We start from the raw sequence: 23,137 nt of genomic DNA, 5'->3' as shown, positions 1-23,137 counted from the left end.
AAGGCCTGTCCACGTGTGGCCACCAGCCGAACTGGAGACGGATCACTCCGGACAACCTCAATGGGCAGTGGGGGCTCATAATGAAGAAGACATTCTCTTATATAATAATAATCTCTTTATTTTGGTCAGCGACCAGTATGATTATCTTATATACCCAGGGCCCAAATCGTTTAGGGCTTTATGGGTTGTAACCAGCACTTTGTATTTTGTCTGGAAACCTATTGGCAGCCAGTGTAGCTCTATCAGCAAAGGAGTAATGTGGTCTCTCCAAGATGACCAAGAGACCAACCTGGCTGCCCCATTCTGCACCAACTGAAGTTTCCAGACTACATACAAAGGCAGTCCTACATTGAGTGCATTGCAGAAGTCAAGTCTGGAGATTACCAGCATATTTACCCCTGTATTGAGATTGTTCATCTTAAGAAACAGACGCAGCTGGCGTATCAGCCAAAGCTGATAGAAAGCCTCTCTGGCCACCGCCTCAACCTGAGATACCAGGGAGAGGTGTGGATCCAGAAGTACTTCCAGACGGTGTACCTGTTCCTTTTGGGGAAGTGTGACCCCATCTGGAACAAGTAGATCAAATCGTTTTTCGAGTTCTGACCCCACAATAAGTACCTCCATCTTATCTGGATTCAGTTTCAGTTTATTCTCCCTCATCCAGCCCATTACTGCTTCCAGGCAGGCATTTAGGGAGGATATGCCATCTCCTGAAGAAGCTGACATAGAGAAGTAGATCGGGGTGTCATCAGCATATTGGTAACACCCAGCTCCAAATCCCCTGATGATCTCTCCCAGCAGTTTCATGTGATGTGAAAGAGCATTGCAGACAGTATAGAGCCCTGAGGGACACCATACACTTGTGCGGTGCAATACTGGAGCTCCGGGGGTGGGTGGGCAGGGTGATGCAGGGCAATGCATCTCAGCACTCTGGCCCTCTGAGCTACAGGCATCAGCTGGTAGTCACCTGGGCAGGCAATCTGCCCTCCCAAGAGGACACTGATGCTCGTCTGCAGGGAGGTACGCTCTTTAGGGCTTCCTCTCCACTAACCCTCTTGCCCTTAAAGGCTCACTATGGGGTTTACCAAGGGTTCCAGTAGGGTTTTAGTGTTCTATTAGGTTTTTATTAGAAAGCATCACTATCACTGGGGGCACAGCCATTACCACACCAAAGGTACAGTAAAACTAAATAGTTAAGTCCTCCAGAACTGCTTAGCCCACAGGAAAAATGGTCAGACATCTGTTCAGTTGGGAATATACAAACAGCTTGCAATGTACGAACATTGGTTCTTGATTGGGGTCTTTATTTAGGGGCTACTGGAGCTGTATTTTATGCTCTACTTGCTCTACTTGTGTGTAAAGGTGGGGCATAAGAACAGCCCTGCTGGATCAGGCCCAAGGCCTGTCCAGTTCAGCATCCTGTTTCACACAGTGGCCCACCAGATGCCTCTAGGGAGCCCACTGGCAAGAGGTGATTGGATTGTATGCAATTTGTCTGTGGCCATTCAGTGCACACAGTTACAAAACATCATGATTTCCCCAAACCCCGATAGGAACCTAACCTGCTTTTTTACTCTGCCCTTTAGCCAGGGTTAAGGGTGCGAGTGCACCCTTAACCCTGGTGGTGGGGTCGTATGTGTTCTCAGGCTGCATGCCTGACTAGAACGCTCAACTCACAGGGAAATCCCCCATGCACCTTGCAGTTCATGCAGCGCATTTTGGGATTCTGGAGGCCAGGACTTGTTTTCTAGGCCTCCAGTGATCCATGCTGCTCAGAGCAGCATGGATCGCATGGGTGCGCAATGGTGCACCAAGGAGGACATCATCGTTCATCTGGGGTGAAAGTAGGCTCATCCTTGCCTTCCCCCCTCCATCCCAGTAATGATCATGAGCACAGCCTCATTTTGTTACAAGCATGTTTAAACATTAAGGTGCTATTTTGGTTTATATCTCTGCGATTATACACACAGTCTATACTTCTGCAATTATGCCCACATGAGAGAACAACACAAGGGCATTGTAGCTTCTGCTGACAGGTGCAGCTGCAGCTTCCTATATCTCTAGAGTCTGCACCTTAAAGGTCTGTCGTGCTCTAGAATTGACAGCATTTCTCATACTTCCTCTTGCTTGCTGAGTTTTCTTTTCCCTTGCTTTAATAGTGCTGCCAAAATAATCAAACATATCTAGCTTCTGATATGGGATTTGTGTCATTACAGAGCATTCCAGCTATCATGCAGGCTCTTTGATTTTGTTTCAGCAATAGTTCTTTGCCCTTGGGCTTGGTTTTTCATGTCTAGCAAACCAAAGTTATGCTTGATAAGGTCCAGAATATCCCCATGACAGTATCTACAGGAAGGCCCTTCTTAAAGCAGTGATGACCTGGTTTCTTTTTCCCAGAGGGCACATGGGTGCTCAGGACCAAGCCAGAGCTGCTCAGCTCCCATTTCAGACTAATGGTCCAACACTGTCTTTGACAGCATCTGGAAACTTTGCAAGTGCTGTACTGTGCTGCAAGCTAAGGATGACTGTACTCAATACTGGCTGAATTGACATGTCTCCAAAGTGGCAAGTGGCCTTCAGTGGTTGGCTACATATAATAATAATAATAATAATAATAATTATTATTATTATTATTATTATTATTATTCACATTTTATATCCCGCTCTTCCTCCAAGGAGCCCAGAGCAGTGTACTATATACTTAGGTTTCTCCTCAAAACAACCCTGTGAAGTAGGTTAGACTGAGAGAGAAGTGACTGGCCCAGAGTCACCCAGCAAGTCTCATGGCTGAATGGGGATTTGAACTTGGGTCTCCCCAGTCCTAGTCCAGCACTCTAACCACTACATCACACTGGCTCCACACATGTCCTGGTCTTGGACTGTAATAAAGATGATTGATTGATTTGTTGTGGTTGACTACAGTGCCACCTAATGGCATAGCGGGGAAATGGCTTGACTACCAAGCCAGAGATTGCCGGTTCGAATCCCTGCTGGTGTGTTTCCCAGACTATGGGAAACACCTATATCGGGCAGAAGCGATATAGGAAGATGCTGAAAGGCATCATCTCATACTGTGTAGAAGGAGGCAATGACAAACCCCTCCTGTATTCTACCAAAGACAACCACAGGGCTCTGTGGGCACCAGGAGTTGACACCAACTCGATGGCACACTTTACCTTTACAGTGTCTAGGGAAAGCAAAATCTGATTTCCAGCAGTGCAATCAGGATTGCTTTCACACTAGCTGTTTCCTCTAGAATTGTCATTCTACATTCACTCACTTACTGCGGACCATCTAGAATGATGATACCATTGCTAAATTGGTGCTAAACCATTTCCTGTGTTCTGTTCTGTATTTTAAAAAAATCTGATCTGCAGTACCTTTAAAAAAAAACACTTTGAATGGAACTGACTAGACTGACTGACTGCTCTATTCAGTGTAGGGATGTGCAAACAGGTTCAGCATTGGTTAGTCTGAACCATCCCCTGTTTGGTCTGACCCTGGACCGAACACACACACACCCAACTGTTTGGGGGGCTCATGGACATTTTTTCCCATTTAATGATCTTTTAAAACTGGATCCAGTTTGAGTCCAGTCTGAACCGGACCAGCCGGTTCCGTGCACACCCCTAGTTCAGTGTGGATATGCAAAGCACTAGTAATACTGCTGGAGTTCTGCATTTTTTTAAATTTTCACTTCTAGTTTGTGCAAAAGCAAGACTACAGCAAAAGTAATGGGACCAAATCTGAGAAAGTGTAAGTGTGTGTGTGTGTGTAGGCAAAAGCCATGAGGAGTCCAGAGCAACGTTGAGAGTCTGATTCTGATGCTGTGTCTCCCCACCCCACCCATCCTGTGCCTCAAATGCTGGATCTGTCCTGGAGACAGCTGGCAGCAGAGCCACTGTAAGCCCCAGTGTGGAGAAGTTGCTTCTCTGACTGTGCCATGCTCCCTCCCAGCATTGGCTGTAGGTTGCAGACAGCAGAATGATGGGAGAGTGAATGGGACTGTTTTAATGTCCACAATAGCACTGGTTTGGGGATGGGAGCTGTAACTGCACAAATGGATTGGCTCCTGGGTTTCTGCAACCCATGGGGTGTCAAGCCCATCCCAAGTGGCATCCATGTACGTGTTCCGCTGCTAGCTGAAACCATTTCTTTTTCGACAGGTTTTGTATCTCTCTGGCATGAAGAAGACTGCTACCCTATCCCTAGCTTTGAGGCTGTAGTTTTAGTCTTGTTTTTGCTGTGTATTTCTTTGTTGATAATATTGTACATGGTTTGATTGTGTTAGCCACTTTGGGCATCCTATCATTGACCATGAAGTAAGTGTGTGTGTGTGTGTGTGTGTGTGTGTGTGTGTGTGTGTATTACACTGTATAAAAATGCATGGAACCTTGCTAAAAGGTCAATGGAGGAGGGTACAGGTTGTTACAAGAGCTGGAGGATAAGCCTGTCAGCTATGCTAAAAAATGGAACTGAGCGCTTAAGGAAGAGTTAGCCCAAGAGCAATGGGAATGGCTTTAGGAAAACAACAATAGGTTGAAGAGTGTATCATTGAGAGAAAGCTGCTTGCCCCATGGTCCCAGTGGGGAACAGCCCCCTTTCAAAATTAAGCTTTGCAAGATTTGAATGTGGGGCTGGGAGGAGGAAAGGTTGCTAGCAGCCTCCTCTTCTCTCCTTATGCTGTGGGTAACTAATAACTGTTTTATGAGTAATAATTGTTTTCATTTCATGCAGCACAGAACAGTGGCTGGCACCTTGGTTAATGAAGTAAGAATGTGTGAGCCGCTTAATTCGAACCACCCCAGTTCTGGCGGATCGAGTTCAAACCAGAGCAGACCCAGGTCTAATAACTGGTTCACGGGCCACTTCAGGGATATACTTGTAAAGGGGAATCCACAGAGGATTGCTCTTTACAAGTAAAGGGGGCATTCCCTATCCTAAAGGCCAGTGGGAGAGAGAAAAAGGTATTCTGTACCTTTGCGGAGGCCGCTGTGGAGGTGGCGGATACATCTCTGGTGGCAGCGGGGGCTCTTCCAAGCCCCCTGCTGGCCTCTTGAAGCCCAGGCCAGTTGCAGCCCGGTTCGAGCTTCTGCACACACGTCGAGTCCATTTTTGTGACCTTCGTGCATGCACAGAGGCCATTTGCATCACCACACAATTTATTTTGTCATGCAAACAGCCTCCGTGCATGCACAGTGGTCACAAAAATGCCCAGGCCGGCTTCAGGAGAAATGCTTCAGGAGGCCAGCGGGAGGCTTGGAGGAGCCCCCTCTGCCACTGTCGATATCTCAGCACCCTCCACTAAGGTACGATGTACCCTTTCTCTGTAGGGGAAGATGGCAGTTCAGTCCCCAAATAGCAGAGCAAAGCTTCTCTCTCAAGGTTTTGAAACAATCCCTGGGCAATGGCTTAGTTAGCACATCTGCTACCATTTGTTCACTTGAACAATACATAATTTGATACCTCCCTTTTCTTGTACCTGCAATGATTCCACAGCGCCCGCCCACCTAGCATAGCGGCCAAAGAACCAAAGCACTGAGAAGAACTGAGAGTGACTAAGGCTGGGAATGACCCTGGATAAGCTTTCTAGGAAGGAAACCAGTTTTTTAAAAGTTCTGTGGCTTGAACACAGAGAAATGAGAGCAGTTCACTGAAAATGAACACCAAATAATAATAATGAATGCGGCACTGGGAAGCAGCTTCTCCAACCCAAGCCGACCTTTCAGCGGACACCACAGCAAGAATGCCTGAGATAAGAGCTCTAGAATCACCAAACCGGATGCAGCAATGAAGGGGGAGGGGGAAATTACATTAAGAATTATTAGAAAAGAGACTTAATAATAACAATAACAATAATAATAATAATAATTCGATTTCTATACCGCCCTTCCAAAAATGGCTCAGGGCGGTTTACAAAGAGAAATAACAAACAAATAAGATGGGTCCCTGTCCCCAAAGGGCTCACATTCTAAAAAGAAACACAAGATAGACACCAGCAACAGTCACTGGAGGTACTGTGCTGGGGGTGGAGAGGGCCAGTTACTCTCCCCCTGCTAAATAAAGAGAATCGCCACGGTAAAAGGTGCCTCTTTGCCCAGTTAGCAGGGGTGAAGATGAAACAGTAAATGTGGACTTGACAGTTACACAGTTATGATCCGATTGCAGGTGAAGCCTTTTGAACTGGGTCCAAGAGGAAAGATTTAAAAAGCTGAGTTAACAGCTTTTCCTTTTTCTCAGGTTATGCTCATGCAAGAAGGACCTCCCTGTCCAATGCTAGAGGGGAAGATCTCCCACTTGTAAACTTATATTTGTTAGTACTTTACTACCTATGCTTTCAAATAACAGTGTGCTGAACATGGATTTGGGCAAGCTTGACTTAGGTCCTGTCCCGGCTCAGCTAATAAATACAAGAACTCTTACATGTTCCCTAGAGGAGGTTACTAGAAATCTTAGGGGGCGGAAAGGTTCAGTAAAGCAGTATAGTTGAAAAGCAGATTGAAAAAGCTCTCGATGGAGTTAGTTCTTCTCCCTTGTCATTATTCTTGCCAAGTTCTGCTGCTGTTTATTTTCCTGAGCAAAGACATTGGTGCTTGCTTCTAAATGCATTAAACACTGCCATTGTGAAGCAAACAGATTTACAACTGACATCCTGATATTGATACGCATCAAACTCTGCCCTGTTTTTGAGTATGTATGCTCACCCTACTGTTAAATGTACTCTGAATTATACAATTATACCCTGCTTCATCCCCTCCAGGACCTGTGCTTCTGAATCATTTATCTGACTGAATCGTCTATGAAAACCACTCAAAAGACTGTTAGCTGTTAGCAGTAAGCTTTCAGCATATTTTTAAATTATCCCTAATCATGCCTCTGAAATGTACAGGCTTGATTTTTTCAGACATGCATTTCATGTAATTAGAATTTCTGCGCACATTTACATGATTTACAGTGCAATTTCACCCACAAGTTGTGCCAGCTGTATGAGAATAGGGAGGGCTGTGCTGTGAGGAGGATCATTCGCAGGCCTTGCGCAGAAGGCTGCCCTCGCTTACCAACAACCCCCAATCTAAAAAAGCTACTCACCAGCAACAAGAACCCACATAGCAGGGATATAAACACAGGACCCAGACTCTGCAACGAACCTAGACACCAACTCTGTCCTCATATCTACTCAGACAACACTATTACAATAACTTCATCCATACTATCAGGGCCTTATTCACTTTCTCATCCTTCAGTGTAATATATGCTGTGGTCTGCCATCAGTGCTCTCAGTCCTGCTGCTTGCACAGGTCTCTCTGCAAAAGAGGGCTCTGGAATATGCTCCCTGATGAAAATAAGAGCATCTCCTTCTCTTTGTTTTTAGAAAGACCCTGAAGACGTACCTGTTTCTTTTAAATGAAATTTAAACTGTAATGTTTTCTACTCACTGAGATTGTTTTTACCTGTTTTATGAATTTTAACTATTTTATATTGTGTTTATATTTATTATGTTTTAACTTGTACACTGCCTGGAGATTTCTGTATCAGGCGGTACAGAAATATGAATGATAAATAAATAAATAACATAAAAGGATAAATGGGTGCAGATATCCCATTTACAAATGGCAAAATGGAAGCCAGTGGGAGCAAAATTTAGCTCCTACACTCTGTTGCTGACTTAAAGTCATCCTTCTTCAACAAACAAACTTCAAAGGCATGAAACTGCTGAATTAGAATTTATCAGTTGTATTAATTCAGACTTCAATTGAGATAACTGTTTCCTGTCGCATTACATGTGCCAATTAACCTGGGAATGCGAGGATTTTGTTATCACCAATTACTGCTGTTGTGTGCTGCCACTGTGATTATCATTTACTATATAAATTTAAGCATCACACAGAATTGTCACAGATGATACCTTGTGCATTTAATGGCTATTTGATCTCATTGACCTCATTGGGAGTGTGTATGTAATGAGCTGCCATCTGAGGGTAACACTTCATGCATCTGATGAAGTGAACTGTAATCCATGAAAGCTTATGCAACTGTACATTTGTTTGTCTTGAAGGTGCCTCAGGACTCTTGGTGTTTGCTTCAACAGATGAATGTGGCTCTGGATAGAATTTCAACTAAATATCCTATGCCACCACCAAATTATGATGGTATAGTTAGGTGTTATGCTGTCATAACTTACATCAGTATATGCTACACTGTGGTTATAATAATAGCATAAGAGGAAAGTGGGCCAGCATAGCTAGAAACCTAAGCCCATCACAGAACTAGTTCCTACCTCCATTGGGTGTTGTCAAATCATAACAGCAAAATAGCTTTCAAAAGTAAATTGACACTGCAGAAGCCACTGACAAGAATGCCCAAGATGGCTAATACCACCTTTACTATCCGTCCCCCGCCCCCGCCCTGCAAGTTCACAGCAGAGTATAATATCTATATATATAATTCTATAAGTTGGTATCGACTCCTGGTGACATTTGGCGGGGTCAGCTCCTAGCGGTAACTTTTGTAAACTGCCTTGAGATGCATTATGAAAGGTTGTATAAAAACTGAACAATAAACACACAAATTATCATCCTTTGCCAGCATATTTCACTCACACGAACATCCATGTTGGGAATGTGAGGTAGGAATCATTGGAAAACAGCAGTCAGTCAAGGACTTAAAGATTATTTGAGTAATGTGCAGTTATAAAAGAAGGTGGAAAGAGGAGAGGTGGTCAAAGGTGCTCTACCTGTATATTGTTTGTGTCTGTGTCTGTCAGAGTGATCAAAAGGACAGTTCTAGTTCTTTGAGGGAGCTTGAAAGCTCACAATGAGATTATCCATTATGGGAACAAATGGGAAGAATAAGCTTAGACTCTGCTGATAATTTTTGGTGCCTGGTCAGGTGATGATGCCCTAAATTCCTCGTGGCTTGCAGAGCCATAGAATAAATAAGGGAGAGTTTGCATTGTCCTCTTAATCCAGATTGCTTCTCAACAAAGAGTTCCCTTTTTGTGTAAAACCCAAAGGTGTACCTTAATATTCAGCTCCCCATGCTTTATGCCAATTTTCCATATAAAATGAAATTATCTTTTATTTGAAAATAGAAGTGTTAGAGTGAACACTTTGCATAAGCAATGAATACCCAACAGCCAGAGAACACAACAAGTAGTTAACGTTCAGATGCACAATAATTGAGGCTGTGCTCACAATTATTACCGTGGGAGGGAGGGGGGGCAGCGGGGGTGGCAGGGATGAACTTACCTTCCTCCCAGACGACTGACGATGTTTTCTTCAGCGCGCCCTCACAAACCCACACAATCCGCGCTGCTCTGAGCAGTGCGCTTTAGGAGCCCAACTCTGTGTACTTCCCAGCCATTAGCCAGCATTAAGGGTATGAGTGTTCCCTTAACCCCAGCACTGGGGTTGCTACATGCAGCCCAAGCACACACACAACCCCAGTGCTGGGGTTAAGGGAACACTCATACCTTAATGCTGGCTAGTGGCTGGGAAGTATTTTTTTCACACAACGCATAATCAACTTGTGGAATTCTCTGCCACAAGATCTGGTGACAGCCAACAACCTGGATGGCTTTAGGAGGGGTTTGGATGACTTCATGGAAGAGAGGTCTATCATCGGATACTAGTCAGAGGGCTATAGGCCACCTCCAGCCTCAAAGGCAGGATGCTTCTGAATACCAGTTGCAGGGGAGTAACAGCAGGAGAGAGGGCATGTCCTCAACTCCTGCCTGTGGCTTCCAGCAGCAGCTGGTGGGACACTGTGTACAACAGGATGCTGGACTAGATGGGCCTTGGGCCTGATCCAGCAGGGCTGTTCCTATGTTCTTATGTACTTATTGTTGTACTAGTGTCAGTTTCTGGAATCTGGAAATTTTGGGGCAGGTGGGGGGAGGCATGCCTTCTCTGAAAGAGGCTTAATGAACACCAAAATCTCTCAGATCAGCCTGGATAGATCTACAAATTACCAGTGTATGTCTTATGCCCCACACTTGGGCTGAAGTGGGCTAGGACTAGGAGGGCAAAAAACCAAACATACAAATAAAAACAAACATAAGGGAACAGACCTCCTGTAACATTACTTTGGACATGATAGAACTGAAGGGCCAACACCATATTGTTGTAAAGAAGATACACAGACTGATAGAATCCCAGGGCTTGAATCCTATGTTAGAAGCTGTAGTCAGCGAACACACATCAGAAGTTATAATCCCCAGTGATCAAGATCTTAATGGAGATCCGTATGCCCTTCAACTACCAAGTCTGGTAGTTGACTTGTGCCCTAAGTCCTGATCCGTGTCTTGATGATGTTGCGTATAGTCGTCAGCAATGTTGTTTTGTCATGGGTCCAGTATCTCTAGACGCTGCATGGGAGGAAGAGAATTCTTATCAAGATTTCAAATGTTATCTGGGGCAGGCAAGAAAGATCAAAATACCTCTCTTTTTTAATTTGAAAGAGAACTGAGGAGGATTGTACTCGAGTAAGGAAAAGACTAACTTCTTGCAGACCAGGGTATCTACAAGAACCTTTACAAACAACCTCTAGACTGGATAGAGACTAGCTGGGAACTTTCTGTACTGGAAACATTTTTGGAAAAAACAAAGCATGAATATTTCCTGAGATTGCAACTAGTGCTTTAGAGGTCAGGAAATAGAGACGTGCTTTTGAAAGCTCTAGAGATGTGACAGAACTCTAAATCCCAGTGCTGCTATTGTTACTTCAGGATGCAAAGCTCGGCAATTTTTCATTAATTTATCATGCAACTGAGCCAGTTCAGAATTAAATAGCTTGAATGTCCCCATTCTTTGGGGTCCCATTTAACTGACCATTGATTACCTTTGGGCCACACTAGATCTCTGCAACTAATCAGGGATGCAGTGTCAGACTGAACTTGTCACTGTAGGAAATTATTATTATTATTATTATTATTATTATTATTATTATTATTATTATTATTATTGCTACACAGTCAGACAGGTATTATTGACTGGCTTGTTTTATCCAGACATCGAGTCCTTACCGAGGACCTGGGATGGCTGCATTTTATCATCAATACCGTTGGTTATTATAGATATCGTCGCAAAATATAGGCTGTTCCCAGTAAAGTTGCTTTTTGTAATTGGCTGATGGTGATTTCTGTGGCACCTATGGTGTTGAGGTGCTCTTCAAGTTATTTTGGAATGGCATCTAGGGCGCCAATTACCACTGGGATTATTTTGGTCTTCTTCTGCCACAGCCTTTCAATTTCAGTTTGTAGATCCTTGTATTTTGTGATTTTTTCTATTTCTTTTTTTTCTATTCTGCTGTCCCCTGGTATTGCTTGTTGATTATTTTGACTTGTTTTTCTTTCTTCTCAACTACAGTTATATCTGGTGTATTGTGTGGCAGATGTTTGTCTGTTTGTAGTCGGAAGACCCATAATATTTTTGCATCTTTATTTTCTACCACTTTTTCAATGTTATGGTCCCACCAATCTTTGGCTACATGTAGCTTGTATTTTTTTGCAGATGTTCCAGTATATCATCCCTGCTACCTTTTCATGCCTTTGTTTGTAGTCAGTCTGTGTGCGATCTTTTTACAACAGCTGATTAGGTGGTCCACTGTTTCATCTGCTTCTTTACAAAGGCGGCGCTTGCTGTTTGTTGTTGATTTTTTTACTTTTGCTCTTATTGCATTTGTTCTTAGTGCCTGTTCTTGTGCAGCCAGTATTAAACCTTCTGTTTCTTTCTTCAAGTTGCCATTCTTAAGCCATTGCCAGGTCTTGGTGATGTTTGATTTTCCACCTATATTGTGCAAATATTGACCATGCAGTGGCTTCTTTTTCCATTTTTCTGCTCGGTTCATGACTTGTTTTTTCTTGTAGGCCTGCTTTGTTTCATTGGTGTTGAATAGTTTCTCATTATTGGCCATTTTATGTGCATCTTCATATGTGCATCTTCACTGTCCTTGATATATTCTTCAAGGCCTCTTTTCTCCTCCTCTACTGTTTGATGGACTTGCAGCATTCCTCTTCCACCTGAGCTGCGGGGGAGGTATAGCCTATCTACATCACTGCGGGGATGCAGAGCATGATTGATGGTCATGATTTTCCTGGTCTTACGATCTAGCGTCTCTAGCTCTGCCTGGGTCCAGTCTATTATTCCTGCAGTGTATCTGATAACAGGTACAGCCCAGGTGTTTATGGCTTGTATGGTGTTCCCGCCATTGAGTTTGTACTTTAGGATTTTTCTAACTCTCCTGATGTATTCACTTCCAATTTTTCTTTTAACTTCAGTGTGTGCAATGTTATCAGCCTGGAGAATGCCCAAGTATTTGTAATGTTCTTTCTCTTCCAGGTACTTGATGTTGCTTCCATTGGGCAGTTCTATTCCTTCTGTTTTTCTTATTTTTCCTCTGTTCATTATTAATGCAGCACACTTGTCTAGTCCAAACTCCACTGCTATATCGCTACTGAATATACGGACAGTGCTGAGCAGTGATTCGATTTCTGACTGGGACTTTCCATACAACTTCAGATCATCCACGTAGAACAGATGGTTGATTTTACTTGATGTTTTAGATGTTTGGTATCCGAGGCCTGTTTTGTTTAGTATTTGTGAAAGTGGAGTCATGGCGATTACAAACAACAGAGGGGATAGTGAGTCCCCTTGGTAAATACCTCTTCTATTGCTAACCTGTCCAAGTCTCTCACCATTGATTGCTAACTGTGTACTCCACATGCTCATTGCTTTTTTTATAAATATCTGAATGTTTTTGCTGACACCAGTTGTTTCTAAACATTTTAGTATCCATGTGTGAGGCAATGAGTCAAAGGCTTTCTTGTAGTCAATCCATGCAACACTTAGATTTGTTTTTCTTCTCTTGCATTTCTCTAAAATCATTTTGTCAATCAGCAGCTGGTCTTTTGTGCCTCTGGTGTTCGGGCAATTTCTTTTCTGTTCAACTGGAAGCTGTTTGTTAGTTAATAAGTGTTGCATTACTTCATCTGCTATTATTCCAGTTAATAATTTGAACATGGTTGGCAGGCAGGTTATCGGTCTATAATTACTTGGAACTGCACCTTTTGCTGGCTCTTTCATGATGAGATGAATTTTCCCAGTTGTTAGCCATTGTTCAATATCACCTCCTTGCAAAATGTGATTGAACTGTTTTGATAGTTGTTTATGAAGGCTTGTTAGGTGTTTAAGCCAAAAGCCATGCAGTTCATCATCGTCTCCTGGTGCAGTCCAATCTTTAATTTTCTTTGCACTTTCACTTATTAATTCTGGTGTTATTATTAGAGCTTGCATTTGTTGGTTACATTTTTCGACCTCATTCACTCAGCCTGCTTTTTTTAATAGTCCATTGGATTGTTCCATATTTTCCCCAGAATTGCACTGTTTCTTCTTTATTTGGTGTTTCTAGGTTTCTTGTAGTTTCTCCTTCTATGCTTTGGTAGAAACATCTCTGATTTGATTGGAACTGGAGATTCTGCCTGTGTTGTATAATTCTGGCTTCGTATCTGCTAATCTTCTTTGACACTGCTGTGATATGCTATTTTATTATTTCCAGGACTTCTCTAATTTTCCTTGAATCTAGGTGGTATTTTTGGATCAGATACTGTTTGGTGTTTTCATTCTTCAGCTTCTTGTCTTTCATATCTTTCAGTTTACTAGCATCTGATCTAAGCCTGGCGATTTTATTTTCTAATCTAATCTTTCATTTAGGTGATGTACTACTTTCTTTTTTTACAGGTCCACTGATCTTATATCCGAGCTCTTGTGTTGTTATTGTTGCTGCACTGTGCATTAGTTGGTTTGTTTCTTGCAAATTATTGGTTGTTATTTCTGCAAGTGCAGCATCTTTTAATGCCTGAGCAAGTTGTTTTTTTGGCAACTGTTTTTAGAGCTGGAAGTTGAGCTGGTGGTTGTTTGGTTCATGTGCTCAGTTATTTTTTGCTTTAGTTCTTGCTTTTCTGTTAAATGGCATTTGGGTTTTTGAGGTGAAGGCAAAGGGGAGGTTGACTGGTTTTGATTTTGAAACAGTTCAGCAACAGTGGCATCCTCGATTTCCAACACCTCCTCGACCTGCGCTTGAGCAACTTCTTCAATTGGTGATAATTCTTCTTCCATATCTTGAGCCTGTGTTGCTCTTTGCAGTTCTCCCAGCTCAACTCCTGTGAATACTTCATTTCTTATTATGAATCTTCTCTGGTCTGCTAGCCTTTGTTCTGTTATTTCTGTGTCTGGATGCTTCTCTTTCCAAATTTGGTACATTCTTTTTAAATAACCTCTTCTAGTTGGACTAGACTTGTAATAGCAGATCATTATTTCCTTGTTGGCATTTTTCGTATATTTTTTTCGGTTAAGTGACGTTTCTTCCAGTAACTTTGCTGTCTTCAGCCCTGGTTGCTCAACTGAAGATCCTGAGTCCTGTTGCCCACTTGCCACCAGATGTCCAGGAACTATAGCATCTGGCGCAGTCCTTGTTGACCCGGGTGGCGACCGATCTGGTATAGATTTATTAAAGTTACGTATCACCATATTGTTGATGGGAGGTATTATTATTATTATTATTATTATTATTATTATTATTATTATTATTTTACATTTATATCCCGCTCTTCCTCCAAGGAGCCCAGAGCGGTGTACTACATACTTGAGTTTATCTTTCACAACAACCCTGTGAAGTAGGTTAGGCTGAGAGAGAAGTGACTGGCCCAGAGTCACCCAGCTAATTTTATGGCTGAATGGGGATTTGAACTCAGGTCTCCCCGGTCCTAGTCCAGCACTCTAACCATGGTTGCATCTCCCCCAGTCTTGACCTCCGTTTTGGTGCCTAGCTGTTTTTGTCATAATATACTGACACGTTCTAACCCTGTGAGAAGCTGAAACTCTACACAACCCAGGTATCTAATGCTGTATTTGTCCTGCTGCCTTGGTACATAACATTCAGGGTATGGACAAGTCAGCCTTTCATACCTGTACCTAACTTGGGATGGGGCTGTAGCTCAGTGGTTGGGCATCTACTTTGCATGCAGAACGCCCCAGGTTCAATCCTTAGCATCTCCAGGTAGGGTTGGGAAAGACTCCTGAGCCTCAAACCTTAGAGAGCTGCTGCCAGTCAGTGTAGACAATACTGAGCAAGATGGACTAATGTTCTGACTAATGTTCCTGTGTTGGTTCTTAGATGTTACAGTTCAGAATCAAAGTACTTTACTTTCAGAATATAGACAATTGAGTCACAATAGAGACAACTCAACCTTTGGTACCTGTCTACAATGCCTAACACATCTTAGTGTTTCCATTTCACTTTGTCGACAATTCAAGCCTTGGTACTTAATACTCATTGTACTGCTGGTTTAACCCTGGGCACCTAGCTCGCGGTGCCTAGCTAAAGTTTTTGTTACCTAGCCCTCATTGCCTAAGTAAGGTCTTGGTGCCTAGCTATCAGTAGCTAACTAAAATCTTGATGCCTGCTCCTCAGTGCCTAATTATGGTGCCTACCCTTTGGTACCTAATTAAAGTATTGGTTCCTAACTCTCTGTGTGTGGATTATCTAACCTTGGTACCTGTGATGGACCAGGAGTTACTCTTCTTTTTCCTGGGATCTACTCTCAGCAGAGAGATTGCTCTGATCTCAATTTTTTATTATTATTATTTATTTACACAGTCAGACAGGTGTTATTGACTGGTTTGTTTTATCCAGACATCGAGTCCTTCCCAAGGACCTGGGATGGCTGAATTTTATTGTCAATGTTGTTGCTGTTGTTATAGATATCATCACAGAATATAGGCTGTTCCCAGTAAAGCTGCTTTTTGTAATTGCCTGATGGTGATTTCTGTGGCCCCTATGGTGTTGAGGTGCTCTTCAAGGTCTGTTGTTGTTGTTGTTTTATTTTACATTTATATCCCGCTCTTCCTCCAAGGAGCCCAGAGCGGTGTACTACATACTTAAGTTTCTCTTTCACAACAACCCTGTGAAGTAGGTTAGGCTGAGAGAGAAGTAACTGGCCCAGAGTCACCCAGCTCATTTCATTTAGGAGCACATCACTCCTTTGAGGTAGGCTGCCACCAATTGAAGACTGATCTAAAGCCACTGACCAGGCTTGGACATGGCCAGTGTTCCCTCTAGGGATTCCCAGATGTTGACTACAGCTCCCAGAATCCCCAGCTGCATTGGCTTTTGATTGGGGATTATGGGAGTTGTAGTCAACAACATCTGGGAATCCCTGTTAGAGGGAACACTGGACACAGCTTCAACAACCTAGAACTGTCTGGCTTGGGACTTACTGGTACTGTGCAGCCGGAGTCCACACAATCCAACTGTAGACAAATAATATACAGTATGATTCTAAAAACAATCTAACAGTGTCACATGACCTTATGAGGCACATGTGGAAGAGTTTTGCAGGTAACCTTCCAGAACCCTTTAAACCAGATTGAAGCTACTTCCAAGAATATGAAATGTATTAAGAAATAAGGGTTGCACATAGAATAAGAAATTGGGGGAAATAAAGTAAATTAGGAGTAAAGAAAGGCACACAGGAATTCAAAAGAAAATACAAAAACATTAACTAACTATGAATTAGAGAGCCAGTGTGATGTAGTGGTTAGAGTGTTGGACTAGGACCGGGGAGACCCGGGTTCAAGTCCCCATTCAGCCATGAAACTCACTGGGTGATTCTGGGCCAGTCACTTCTCTCTCAGCCTAACCTAGCTCACAGGGTTGTTGTGAGGAGAACATCTAGGAACATAGGAAACTGCCATATACTGAGTCAGACCATTGGTCTATCTAGCTCAGTATTGTCTTCACAGACTGGCAGCAGCTTCTCCAAGGTTGCAGGCAGGAATCTCTCTCAGCCCTAGCTTGGAGAAGCCAGAGAAGGAACTTGAAACCTTCTGCTCTTCCCTGAGCGGCTTCATCCCCTGAGGGGAATATCTTGCAGTGCTCACACATCAAGTATCCCATTCATATGCAACCAGGGCAGACCCTGCTTAGCTATGGGGACAAGTCATGCTTGCTACCACAAGACCAGCTCTCCTCTCCTACTGGAGACATCTCTGTACTGGATTATGTACTGGGAAACATAATCATGAGCTCCTTGGAGGAGGAGTGGGATCTAAATGTAAAAATAAAATAAATAAATAAACACATCACTAGCACGGAGTTTTACCTTAGTCTAGGTCCTTGGCTGAGAGAGCATCATGTAAAAGTTGGGGACATGGTGCCTGGTTACTGGCAATTCATTACTGTGCTTGTGGCCAAATGGTAGGCGATTGGTAGGGTTGCCAACATCCCATTGCCTGAATAAGGGACGCAAGGGTGGGGGGTGTTGGAAATTCTCTGTGGTGCAGAGAAGAAAATGCAGGATCTCCAGTATAAAGATGGGGACTGTTTTGCTACATATATGGGATTTCTGGAAGATTTCTTTTTTCAATTTAAAGAGGCAGGGGAGCAATTTACAGTGAGTCAGAAGCTGGAAGCTCTGTTCATAAGCTTGCCCCCCAGCTATAGCAGTATAATCGGCCAATTGGAAACCCACACCAATCTAAGCTTTGAGGAAGCAGTACAAACATTATCTTCTGAAGCAAATAGAAGGAAAGTTTTGAATTCACGCTATGAAAGTGAATTGGCAAGTAACTTTGCTCTTAAAGCAACAATTGATCATTCCAGAGGAAACCCAAGGTGGGGAGGGAATGCTGCAAGAGGAAATCGCATGGGGCCCCATATTTACATACAAAGAGATCTGGCTTCGTTGCCAAGGAAACTCAGTCCAGAGAGAGAGGTCACATGTCCGCCAGCAGGGAGACTGCTCCTGAAAGGAGGCCAACTGGGACTAATGCCTTTGGATGTTTTCTGTGTAACCAATTTGGCCACAAGGTGGCGAACTGTCCCAAGAATCAGACAAGAAGGACTGATTTTACTAAGTGGAATGTAAATCAGGATTTTAAGTTTACAGAAAGATATTCGAACAAGAGCTTTAATGTTTGCTTGATGCAAAGCGATGAAAAGTTCATTTTTGATTCTGGTTCTTCTGTTCATATTTCAAATAATTTGGATTTCTATACTGAACTGTTTGACATTCCTGAAGAGACTGTTTATTTGGGCAATAATACTACAATTAAAGCCAAGAAGAAAGGCGAAGGAATTTTGTATTGTAAGTTACTGGATGGATCTGTTAAACCATTTTTTCTTAAACATGTTTTGTATATCCCTGACTTCTCAAGCTCCTTGATTTCAGTATCCAAGCTAGAGAAACAAGGCTGTGAACTGTATATTAAAAATGGACAATGTGTTGTTACCCAGAATGGAGAAGTTTGCCTTGTAGGCTCTAAATCCAAAGGCCTTTATCGTTTGGAGGAGCAATCTGTATCAAAGACAGACAGAGAAAGACCAGCCCAGTCTAAACCTGAGGCATACCAGCCTAATTAAGTGAACATTGCTAAGTCATGCCTGCATGAAAACTGTTTGCAACTGTGGCATAGACGCCTAGGACACAGGAGCTATGAGTCAATCCAGAACATGAAGGAAAAGGGATTAGCTAATGGCATTGATTTTGTACCATGTGACATTGTAACTAACTGTTGTCTTGAGTCCAAGGCAGTTAACAAGCCATTTCCTAAGCAGAGTGAAAGGAAGACCAGAAGACCCCTAGAGCTGATCCACAGCGATATATCTGGACCACTACCAGCAACCATAGGTAATCAACAATATTTTCTAACACTAATAGATGATTTCTCAAAATATTCAGTTTTGTTTCTACTAAAGGAGAAATCACAGATGCTCGAGAAACTACAGGACTATGTGGCGATGGCAAGCAACAAATTTGGCTGGAAGCCAAAGATCCTGCGCACAGACAATGGAGGAGAATATATGTCCAACGCCACACAGCAGTTCCTGAGGGAACATGGAATCGTGCATCAAACCACAGTAGCTTACTGCCTGTCCCAAAATGGAATCTCAGAAAGAAAGAACAGAAGTCTACTGGACATGGTAAGATGCATGCTTGCTGACGCACACCTCCCACAGAAATTCTGGGGAGAAGGCATCATGACTGCTACATATATACAAAACAGAATGCACACAAAGCCTATAGGAACAACACCATATGAATTTTGGCATGGCCATAAGCTGTCCATGACGCATCTGCGTGTCTTTGGAAGCATGGCTTACTCATACAAACTAGAAGCATACGTAGATGCAGACGGGGTGGAGATCTAACAGAAAGGAAATCCACCAGCGGTCACATAATTTTCTATGGAGATGGAGCCATAAGCTGGTCAAACACAAAGCAAGACATAGTAGCATCATCAACCACTGAAGCGGAATGTATCAGCTGCACAGGGCAGTCACGAGATACAATGGCTGTGTCAACTACTGAAGGACCTAGGTACAGATGTACCACAGCCCATACCAGTGTATGAAGACAACCAAAGCTGCATTCAACTCTCCAAACAAGAAGATGTAAAGGGGCGTACCAAACATATTGATGTGAAGTACCATGTACAGTAGTGAGAAGTCTGCAGGAGGATGGACTAATCAAGCTGATCTACTGCCCAACAAATGAAATGCTTGCAGACATACTCACTAAGCCACTACCAAGACCCCGCTTTGAAAAGCTGAGAGAGAAAATGAATCTTGTGAACTGAGTCACGAGACATCGAGAGGGGGCGTTGGAAGTTAAAGGACTTTGCGCTGTCTCTTGTCGCAGACAGTGGAGGACAGACTAGTGTGAGTCAGAGGGCTAGAGGGTCAAGACATTGGTCACCCCTTCTCCACTGCTCTGACACTATCCCTTTGGATATGTAGATTACTAATCTCAGGCATTAATTTCCTTCCTCTCTCTCTTCCCTACCTGCCCTTCTACCTTGCAACATGGCAAGCCCCTCTCCCTGCACCATGTGTGCAGAGAAGATGCAGAATCCATCTGCATCCAGCTAGATAGATAGATTAGAGATCCTAGCTCCTCACTTTCCTATCTAGAATGGAGTTCCTTAATAAATGCCTTATATATTGATTTGAAACTATGAATTGGCTCCAAGTCACTTTACTCTCAGCATACACGCATGCCTAAGTAGATTCCGCTGCGTTGTGCCTCTGTGCACTCTGCTATAATGAGAAAGGGATTCTCTCACCACAGAGAATTTCCAACAGGGGGCTCATCCCATGTGTAACCAGAAGCCTGAGCAGCAATGCATTTGTAACAACAAAACAACATAAGCCCCATGATTTCACAAAACATATTGTTCATACAGACCATCCCACTTAGACATGGAGCAAGTGTCAGGTGAAAAATTAGTGTCAGGTTTACACACACACACACTTGCCTCCATCTTGCCGTGGCTATCACTGAAAGTCTCACTGAAAGGTTGTTTTACCTGCCAGGCGAGTCAGCTGGATTCTGTGGGTCTATTTATATTTGACAAGTAAATGATTAGCAAGATGCAAATAAACCCAGTCAATCGCTCTTGCAAGTTTGCAGAGCAATTGGGGCTTCTTTTGTGGACTTTGTTATTCCTTTCACATTATACTATGGACTTTCCCCATACTTCAAAGGGCTCAGTGCAAATGCACTGAGGGATGAGGGAGAGCCCCAGGCTCTGCCAATAATGTGGGGGCGGGTGGGTGGGTGGGTGGAGAACAGGGACAGGTAATTGACTTCAAATAATTGACTTAAAAGACAAAAAACAAGGATTGTCCTCATTCAATAACAAAAGGGAGAAATGTCCCCCATTCAGAGCATTCAGGTGGAGTGGAAGTATCAGGCATTCTTGAGCTAAGATGGAGATCTGTGTTTTGTCACAGTACCAATCTAATGGTGCAGCAAGGAAATGACTTGATGAACAAGCCAGAGGTTGATGGTTTAAATCCCTGCTGGTATGCAGACTCTGAGAAACACCTATATCAGGCAGCAGCGATATAGGAAGAGGCTGAAAGGCATCATCTCATACTGCACAGGAGAAGGCAATGGTAAACCCCTCCTGTATTCTACCAAAGACAACCACAAGGCTCTGTGGTCTCCAGGAGTTGACACCAGCACACTTACTTTACCTTTACCAATCTATAATTTCTAACTCTGATCTTAGTTTGGAGACACATAAAGCAATGGTAACTCTCCCATACAAATATGTAAATCCCTGGGTACCTGGCCACAGTTGTGGTGCTAATGCTTACTGTAGCCTCACTTCAATCCCTTGGTACCTAGAGCATACCTAAGTGCCTAGTTTTAGGTATACATGCCAAGTCTCACTACCAAATCACAATCTCCATCTCTAACTCCATCAGTATAGATAGCTCAATTCCTCAGTATCTACCTCTCAGTGCACAGGCTGTTCAAGAAACTTGCTTTTCAATCTTTGATTTTGAGCTACAGTATTAGTATCTGTTCCATGTCTGGATGCCTAGTACTCCCCATCCACACAATTCAACGTCTCAGGACCCAATACTGCCTTTATTTCCAGTGCTTATGCTTTGGGTTGTGTACCTCACCCTATTCATACAAACCATCCATGGTCTCAGTATTTGCTTGAATTTTAATGTCTTCTTGTTTCATGAAGCATAAACTCTTGATAGGATTTAGGAGCTGGATGCTTTGCTGTTGTCTTTCCTTCTAGTATTCTTTAGCTCCACACATATTCACTAAAATCTAGATTCCTAATTCTCAGTTACTATCCGGATTCTTCAGATTGTCACAACATCCAGATTCTTAGTATGGCAGGGTGCCTTCACCTATTATTAGGGACAATGCTTGGAGCTCCAGCTCATTTCCAAATTCCTCTGCAATACAGAATACAATCCTTTATGTTAAACCCCTTTCTTGAGATATGTATTCTTGCTCTTGTGACCAGACTTTGTAGTATGCTCATATCTGTTCGTCTCACCCTGGTAACAGAAGTAAGTGTGTAGATGGAGTTTATTTTTAAACATCACAGGCTATGCTGCCCTCTCAGTGTCCAACTCTCTTCTCACAGTTTGTGAGGCTGTTCATTTACAAGCTTCACCGGGCTTTTTACCAGCCCAGTGGCCAGCACTAAACAAATCTGGAGATTTTTTAAAAGCCATTTCTTCACCACCACTTATAACCTATCTTCATGTTGTCTTCTTGTGTCCACTTGTCCTCCTATGGTGGACGTATAGCAACTTATAGTGAGGACACTGTACTACAAGCACAGTGTATTCCCTCAAGCTAAATTTCCTCAAGCTCAGAGCAGACCAAAGTTTTGTGAACTTTCTTCTTATATTATATGTTACATGAACCATCTAGGTGGCATAGATTCCTCAAAGCTCCTAGGTTTAGCTCTCTGTCTCTGAATGGCTGCATCTCTCGCTGCATATTGGTATCTATGATCCATGTTGAGGGCAAGTATAGCATCCTGGCAGATTCCCTAAGTTGAAGTTTTAGCTCCACTCACACATGCAGGCTTGACCCCAATGTTCTTTCCAACTTTTTCCACCGCTGGGGTCAGCCCAAGCTTGAACCTGTTTGTCACAAGCAACTCACAATGTCCTTACAACCTCCTCAATTTAGTAGCAAAGCAGGACCTGTCCCTACTTTCTAAGATATGTTTTTTTCCAACACTGGGCCCTTGATTTCATCTGTTTCCTTCATTCCTTCTTTTACCTCAGGTTCCACAGAAAATCTCAAGATGAACCAACTTGGACAGAAAGGAAATTGCCCGAACACCAGAGGCACAAAAGACCAGCTGCTGATTGACGAAATGATTTTAGAAAACTGCAAGAGAAGAAAAACAAATCTAAGTGAATACATCAGGAGAGTTAGAAAAATCCTCAAGTCCAAACTCAATGGCAGGAACACCATACAAGCCATAAACACCTGGGCTATACCTGTTATCAGATACACTGCAGGAATAATAGACTGGACCCAGGCAGAGCTAGAGATGCTAGATCGTAAGACCAGGAAAATCATGACCATCAATCATGCTCTGCACCCCCACAGTGATGTAGATAGGCTATACCTCCCCCGCAGCTCAGGTGGAAGAGGAATGCTGCAAGTCCATCAAACAGTAGAGGAGGAGAAAAGAGGCCTTGAAGAATATATCAAGGACAGTGAAGAAGATGCACTTAAAATGGTCAAGAACGAGAAACTATTCAACACCAATGAAACAAAGCAGGCCTACAAGAAAAAACAAGT

The sequence above is a fragment of the Hemicordylus capensis genome, chromosome 1, assembly GCF_027244095.1.
Source record: "Hemicordylus capensis ecotype Gifberg chromosome 1, rHemCap1.1.pri, whole genome shotgun sequence".
Classification (NCBI taxonomy): Eukaryota; Metazoa; Chordata; class Lepidosauria; order Squamata; family Cordylidae; genus Hemicordylus; species Hemicordylus capensis.
This window is presented reverse-complemented; position numbering follows the sequence as displayed.